Genomic DNA, 7,858 nt, shown 5'->3' with positions numbered 1-7,858 from the left:
TAAATTCCTATCTTTCAATAGTTACCCTGAATGTAAATGGGCTAAATGCCCCAGTCAAAAGACACAGGCTATCAGACTGGATTAAAAAACAAGACCCATCCATATGCTAATCTGCAAGAGACTCATTTTAGACTAAAGACACCCCAAATTGAAAGTGAGGGGATGAAAACAATTTACCATGCTAAAGGACACAATCCTTATATCAGACAAATTAGATTTTAAACCAAAGACTGTAATAAGAGATGAGGTAGGACACTATATCCTACTTAAAGTGTTTATCCAACAAGATCTAACAGTTGTAAATATCTATGCCCCTCACATGGGAGCAGACAACTATATAAGGCAATTAATAACAAAAGCAAAGAAACACATCAACAACAATACAATAATACTGGGGGACTTTAACAACCCCTCACTGAAATGGACAGATCATCAAAGCAAAAGATCAACAAGGAAATAAAGAATTAAATGACACACTGGACCAAATGGTCTTAACAGACACATTCAGAACATTCCACCCCAAAGCAACCAAATACACATTCTTCTCTAGTGCCCATGGAACATTCTCCAGAATAGATCACATCCTAGGTCATAAATCAGGTCTCAACCAGTACCAAAGATTGGGATCATTCCCTGCCTATTTTCAGACCACAATGGTTTGAAACGAGAACTCAATCACAAGAGGAAAGTTGGAAAGAACTCAAATACATGGAGGCTAAAGAGCATCCTACTAAAGAATGAAAGGGTCAACCAGGAAATTAAAGAATAATGGAACCCTGGGTCTTATGCACAGACAATGAATCATGGAACACTATATAAAAAACTAACGAGGTAACGTATGGTGATTAACATAACAACAAGAAAAAAAAGGAGGGGCGCCTGGGTGGCTCAGTCATTTAGCGTCTGCCTTCGGTTCAGGTCATGATCCCAGGGTCCTGGGATCGAGCCCCGCATCGGGCTCCCTGCTCAGCGGGAAACCTGCTTCTCCCTCCTCCACTCCCCCTGCTTGTGTTCCCTCTGTCGCTGTGTCTCTCTCTGTCAAATAAATAAATAAAATCTTTAAAAAATAAAAAATAAAAAATAAAAAATAAATTAAAAAAAAGAAAAAAAAGGAGTGCTTGGGTGGCTCTGTCGGTTAAGTGTCTACCTTCAGGTCAGGTCATAATCTTAGGGTCCTGGGATCCAGCCCCATGTCAGGCTCCCTGCTCAATGGGGATTCTTCTTCTCCCTCTCCCTAGGTGCCTCTCTCCACTCATTCTTTCTCTTTCTCTCTCTTTTTCAAATAAATAAGATCTTTAAAAAAAAGAATTGTAAAAAGAAATTTACCAAATGGAGTAATTTGTGTAGAGAATTCTGGACAGAGCAAACAACACATGAAAAGACATGGAGGCTTGAAAAAAATAAAATTTGTTGGTAGAATTAAGATTAATTGGCTATGAACAAACATATTCTGATATCTTCAATAACAACTCTCACTAATGGTTTTACCTCTTCTGGGTTTGTGTCTTAAATATTGGGGCTGTGGGGTGCTTGGGTGGCTCAGTCGGTTGAATGACTGACTCTTGGTTTCAGCTCAGATCATGATCTCAGGGTCCTGGGACTAAGCCCGAGTTGGGCTCTGTACTCAACGGGGAGTCTGCTTGAGGGTTTTCTCTCTCTTCCTCTGCCCCTCCCCCTGCTTCTGCTCTCTTGCTCTCCAAAATAAGTAAGTAAATCTTAAAACCAAAAACAAAAATGTTGGGGCTGCCCATCAGACTCCTATCTCTCAGTTAGGTTTTATTAAGTTACCTCATTTATTTCAGAATTCTAATTAGCAGCTACTAGTATGTTGATGGTGGCTCTTTAGAAGCTTCCAGCATAATGTTATTTAGATGAGCAAGCCTAATTTAAAGGAGATAATTGGAAGACAGAATAAAACCAGGAAATGTGAAAAGAATAAAAATTGGGAGGCAGAGAAATTTAAAAGTAACTAATCTCAGTAAGAACTCATATTTAGGTTAATATTGTTACAGATGGTTACATATTATCTATCCATCTGTATATAGATAGATAGATAGATAGATAGATAGATAGATAGATAGATATGTGTATATATGTGGGTTAGAATACAAACATATTTTCTTGCTCTGTCAGATGAGAAAGCCTAAAAGAAAAACACCCCAGCAACAATGTGCACACCCTAAGTACCAAATCTTGGTTTTGAATAATATTCCTTGGAGAATCGCTGATTCTAGGACTAGGGAAGGAAATGTTTAAGATAAGACTGGAGAATCTTGCTGTGCCAAAAATAAGGAAGTGGTGAAAGAAAACAAAAGCAAAAATGCATTAATGCTAGCTTTGGCAGCATAAACTCAAATTAGAATGATACAGAGAAGATTAGCATGGCCCCTGAGCAAGGATGACATGCAAATTCATGAAGTGTTCCATATTGAAACAACAACAACAACAACAACACATTCTTGTCAAAGATCCCATGAGCTAATGGAAAGAGTTTCCAGTGGCCAAAGCTGAAAGGAATAATTAGAACAACAGAATAAAGTAGTATTGGATTATAATACAAAGTATAAAATAAATGTCCATGATTCTATGAATATAAATAAATGATTTAATGAATTAATGAATGGAGGAAGAAAAGATAAATCTTCCATACAGAATTCCAAATAATTTATTGAGATTTCCTACCCTAAAGAAGGGGAAGTATAACTCTCCACCCATGACATGTGGACTGTGCCACAGAAACTTTGTTCCAAAAGTAAAGTATAGAAATGGGGGAAAGGGTAACTTCACAGTGGGGAAAATCACAAACATTCATTTAGGGAGTGAGTAGTCATGGTTAACATTAGCAGTCATAAATCATGTTGATGCTGTGTACTCTTGATATGATATAATGAAAATGATATGTGATCCTCTGTGATCTTCCTCTCTAAAACCCAAGTCTCCATAGGAGAAAAACATGGAGACAAGTCCCAGCAGAGGGGCATCCTACAATAAATACATGACCAGTGCTTCTCAGAAACTCCGACATCATGAAAAAGTAAGTTTGAGAAACTGTCATAGACAAGAGGAGCCTAAAGAAAGATGACAACTAAATGCATAGATCTTTTTCAAGATCCCATTTAGGACAGTGGGATCTTGAAAAAGATCCTTAGGGGGTGCCTGAGTGGCTCAGTCGTTATGCGTCTGCTTTCGGCTCAGGTCATGATCTCAGGGTCCTGGGATCGAGCCCCACATCGGGCTCCCTGCTCCGCAGGAAGCCTGCTTCTCCCTCTCTCACTCCCCCTGCTTGTGTTCACTGTCTCACTGTGTCTCTCTCTGTCAAATAAATAAATAAAATCTTAAAAAAAAAAAGAAAAGAAAAAGATCATTAGGTACAAATTAAGGAAATAGGAATTAACTTTTCTTCTAATATCTCTTTCTTACTGATTCTATTTTCAAAGTGACCTTTACATAATTTGGTGTCGAATGATATTGGTTCTGTTTTAAGGAGATGTTGACCAAGAGTTCCTCAGAAGCTGTGTGCTGCAGTGAACTTATAACAGTAAATCATGTTTTTGTCCTGTGAGACTCTAGGCAAGTCATCCTCACCTGTGTGGATCTCAATTTCCCCTGTCAGCTTGAACCTTAGCTTTGCTTATCAAAGGATGCATGCATATAGGAGCTCCACTGGAGGGTCTGAGGGCCATGTCCAGCCATGAACAATTTATATAGGGAATTGTAGAACCTCCAAGACAATATCTCATCACAAGGAAAAAGGAAGATCAGGCATACAAGGCCTAAAATACTAGCTCAGGGTCTAATAGGGAAGGTAGGGAAGAGGGAAGTTGAACAACCTAGTGTTAAGTATCACATTATCTCTAGCCTAATATTCACCAGTGTGTACCTAACTCTGAGGAGAAGAATTTGGTAGAAAGTACAGATACAGTTATTCCACAAAGACCTCTCTGAAAATCAAAGCATTGCCTAGGGACTCATGGATTAGCATAGTTAGGAAGTAAGATTCTTTCCCCACTTATGAGGAGAGCATACCGTATTTCTTTTTGTATTAAGAGCTCAGAGATCTCAACTGTCTCTGCAGGCTCCAATAGTTCTGAGGTATTGACACATCAGCATAGTTTCCATCCAATAAGGCACAGTGTGGCCCTGACTCAGTGTGACTTTGGCAGTTGCCAGGGATGGCTTTGCAGGGATGACACAGACTTGGAAGTTTTGGTGTTTTGAATTCCACTGTGCATGCCCCTATAGACAGGTTTGAAGAAGGGTAGGGCCTTTCTTTGTGTTTGAGACAAATATAGAATGAATAGAATGGATTCTGATGTCCTCCAATAGTAAACAGAGCTAGATTTATGGAAGTAATATTTGTTATTATCATGCTTGAGTAATGGAAGTTGAAAAACAGAAAATAGGGGATTTCCAAGTGATTAATCACTAAAATTGGTATTTCATAAAATTTGAAGTACAACTCTAATATCAGATAAATTGGAGTTACTCTCATAAAGGGTGATACACTCTCTGATCTTAAACTCTTAATTTTTGGCTTCTCCCTTTTCCCCGAAAAAGATCTGAGAATATTCTTTTTTTTTTAGATTTTTATTTATTTATTTGAGACAGAGAGAATGAGAGAGAGAGAGCACATGAGAGGGGGGAGGGTCAGAGGGAGAAGCAGGCTCCCTGCCAAGCAGGGAGCCTGATGTGGGACTTGATCCAGGGACTCCAGGATCATGACCTGAGCCGAAGGCAGTCGCTTAACCAACTGAGCCACCCAGGCACCCCTGAGAATATTCTTAATGTAACATAAGGGCAGTCCAGAACCCGGAATGAAAAATTCCTAACTGAATGGTGGTTAAGGTTCTGCCTACCTATAACAATTTATTGGCTCTAAGCCAGGGAGGTTTTTTATAGGAATATTGTTGCTGACTCTCTAGATGTGAGGAAATAAAGAGGAAAAACAAAAGAACAACAACAAAAAAAAAGAGCACACACACACAAATCCTTAGGAGCAGCTGAAATTTTAGCTTGGCTGTTTGAAGAAGGTTATACTACTTTTTCATCTTTAAACTAATAGAGAAATATTAATATCCTGAACCATGGGTCCCCTGCCAAGTTTCCATCCCAAGTTTCCCAAGTTAACTATTTATGTGTCAGTCACTCATAAAAACAAACAAACAAAAAAAAACAAAAAAAAAACTTGCTTGTCTGAAATCCTTGACCGCATGACCAAAATTAAAAGGAACTCTAAGAGAAACAGGGAAGACAGGCTATTTCTATCAGAGACAGTCTATTTCATTAATCTCCTCCGTAAAAGTGCCGGGGAGTAAGGCATTGATGTAGTTCAGTTTGGGTGTGAGAAGTTAAAATAAATAAATAAATAAAATGTTGGGAGAGAATAAGTATTTTGCAACTGCATTGTAGGCAATCCAGGGAAAGAAAAGATAAGATATCAAAGACTCCCAGGGCACTTCAATGTAAGCCCTAATAAAAGGAAAACACATCGAGAAATAAGTGATAAAACTTACTTTCTTTTGAAAGTAAACTCACTGTGTCAGTCAATGGGTGCCGTAGGCTGATTAGATGGAAAGGAAGTCCACTGGGCTAGAAAAATTTTGATTCTATAAAATTGGTAACTTTTGCAATATAAACAGTTACCAGGTTTGTCATTTACATCAGTCAAGGAGAAGCTGAAATCAATTGTGACATGTTCCATACTGTAATTGTTTTAGAGTCTTGAGTATTATTAATATCTTAAAACTGAGCCTTCTTATGAAGTATTTTTGTTCTAGTTTGAAATTACCTGAGCCGAAGGCAGATGCTTAATGACTGAGCCACTCAGGTGCCCCAAACAGTCCCCTTCTTTAGTAATTAGATGATTGAAACTATTGAAAAGAACATATTATTTCTGGAAGGCTTTTCCTCATCTCGTAGATCATTGTAAATACATTTCTTATTCAATTTTCTGATATTTCCTTCCCTGTAATAATGCTGAGTTAGATTAAAAAAACCCTCAAGTATACAAACTTTTAAGTTTTTAAAGAAAAAAAATCCATTGAAATAATCATCAGAATTGGTGTCAGTTTCTGGGAAAATAATAAAACCTGGAAGTATTTTTTAATAGTGTTTCTTCTTTAACTTCTGTTGTTGCATAGCTACATCAAATTAATCATTAAAATAGTATTGACTTTAATGGTATCTTGACCTCCCTACAATAAGGTGGTGTGCTTGCCAAAGCAGAGTGCATTTTTTAAACACTTCCCCTAATAGGAATGGCTAATTCACAACAATTCTAGCTGTTTTTACACAAGTGGTAAAAGTTAAAGGACATATTGGGCTCTCTAAATTGAAATAGCATTTGTCCAGCAGATTCTAATATAGACTTAGCAGTTTTCAACTATAATGTTTTTAAAAGACATAGAAAGACAGAAAAACCATGTTCTGAAAGCAAAGATGTAGAGAGTCTTTAATCAGAGTATAAGAGAAGTTCCATGGAATAGTAGTGCAATGAAACTAAATTGAGGTGGGGGAACCCTAGTGGTCTAATAACACTTTATTTCACAAAATAGAAGAATCCCATTCGTGAGAAAGTGACAGAAAGTCCTTATGTTTCCCCTCAATTTCTACCACATAGACCAGAGACTGGGATTACAAAGTTTCCAATGCAGGGCAGCAGCTCTTTGAGTTGACAGAGTTCAGATAATGGTTTGAGAAAATGTGTGTGAAGTACCCTGCATATAGGCATGACCCATTTTGGGGAGTCAATAAAAAAAGTGCCTGTGTAACTATGATTTCTACTCCCTCCCCCAGATATCAGCTGAGAACATCACGTGTATGCCCTTTATGCTTACTTGCTTATATGAAGCCCAGAGCCAAATACATGTATTTTCTCATGACAGACATTTAGGGGGCATTGAGTGCTTATTGAAAATTTGTGGGTAATGACAAGGAATCAGTTTATGAACCATTTAATCATTCCTTCAATAGTTATGGGAAACCATCAATGGAATACCCATCAAATCACTAATTTCCTGCTTGGAAACTAAGTTAAGGAAGTGATCATTAATTCATGTAATTAATATACAAAAATATATATATATGATAGCCTTCAAAATAGCAAATATTGGCTAATCTAAATAACGGTACCCATTTTTATTTTTTTTTTAAGATTTTATTTATTTATTTGACAGAGAGAGACAGCGAGAGAGGGAACACAAGCAGGGGGAGTGAGAAAGGGAGAAGCAGGCTTCCCGCCGGGCAGGGAGCCCAATGCAGGGCTCGATCCCAGGACCCTGGGATCATGACCTGAGCTGAAGGCAGACGCTTAACAACTGAGCCACCCAGGCGCCCCAACGGTACCCATTTTTAATGGAATATTATGCCAATATTTAAGATCATCTTTTCAAGGAAAGTTTAATAAAATGGGAATTGCTTCCCACAACATACTGTTGAGAGACCAAAGCATAGGAAGTTGTGCACCTAAGGATTGGATACAATTAAGCATTTAAAAAAATTGAGAATAGAATCTCTTTTCTCTTTCTCTATATCCTAAATTTTAAAAAATTAGGCATTTCTCTCAATTCAGAAAAAAAGTAAATATTATAAATATGGACTTCAGGGTATGGATAAACATTCAACAAAATAGTCCTAAAAATTTGTTTGGCCTACTTTATTTCAGAGTAGAAAATATTGTCCCAAATCATGATGTGGTCTTGTGAAATATAGATATGTATGTCTTTTTAAAAATAGCAGACACCAACATTGCTGTTGATATTAGTAAAATACTTTATAATTTATGCTATGTAAAATATATAGGCAGAGACATACTCACACATTACAGATAATTAGGTTTTGTTTTAAATATTTAAGTAAT

The 7,858-nt window shown here is 37.3% G+C and overlaps 1 non-coding gene across 1 annotated transcript; it reads left to right on the top strand.

Moving 5' to 3' along the window:
• Positions 1-2,330: 2,330 nt before the first annotated feature.
• On the top strand, positions 2,331-2,433 carry LOC117999096. Its single transcript, XR_004676209.1, has one exon. It is a non-coding gene; the product is annotated as a U6 spliceosomal RNA (small nuclear RNA).
• The last annotated feature ends 5,425 nt before the right edge of the window (positions 2,434-7,858 follow it).

This window comes from Mirounga leonina, unplaced genomic scaffold, assembly GCF_011800145.1.
Source record: "Mirounga leonina isolate KUSES-001 unplaced genomic scaffold, KU_Mleo_1.0 Mir_447, whole genome shotgun sequence".
Taxonomy (NCBI): domain Eukaryota; kingdom Metazoa; phylum Chordata; class Mammalia; order Carnivora; family Phocidae; genus Mirounga; species Mirounga leonina.
This window is presented reverse-complemented; position numbering and strand designations above follow the sequence as displayed.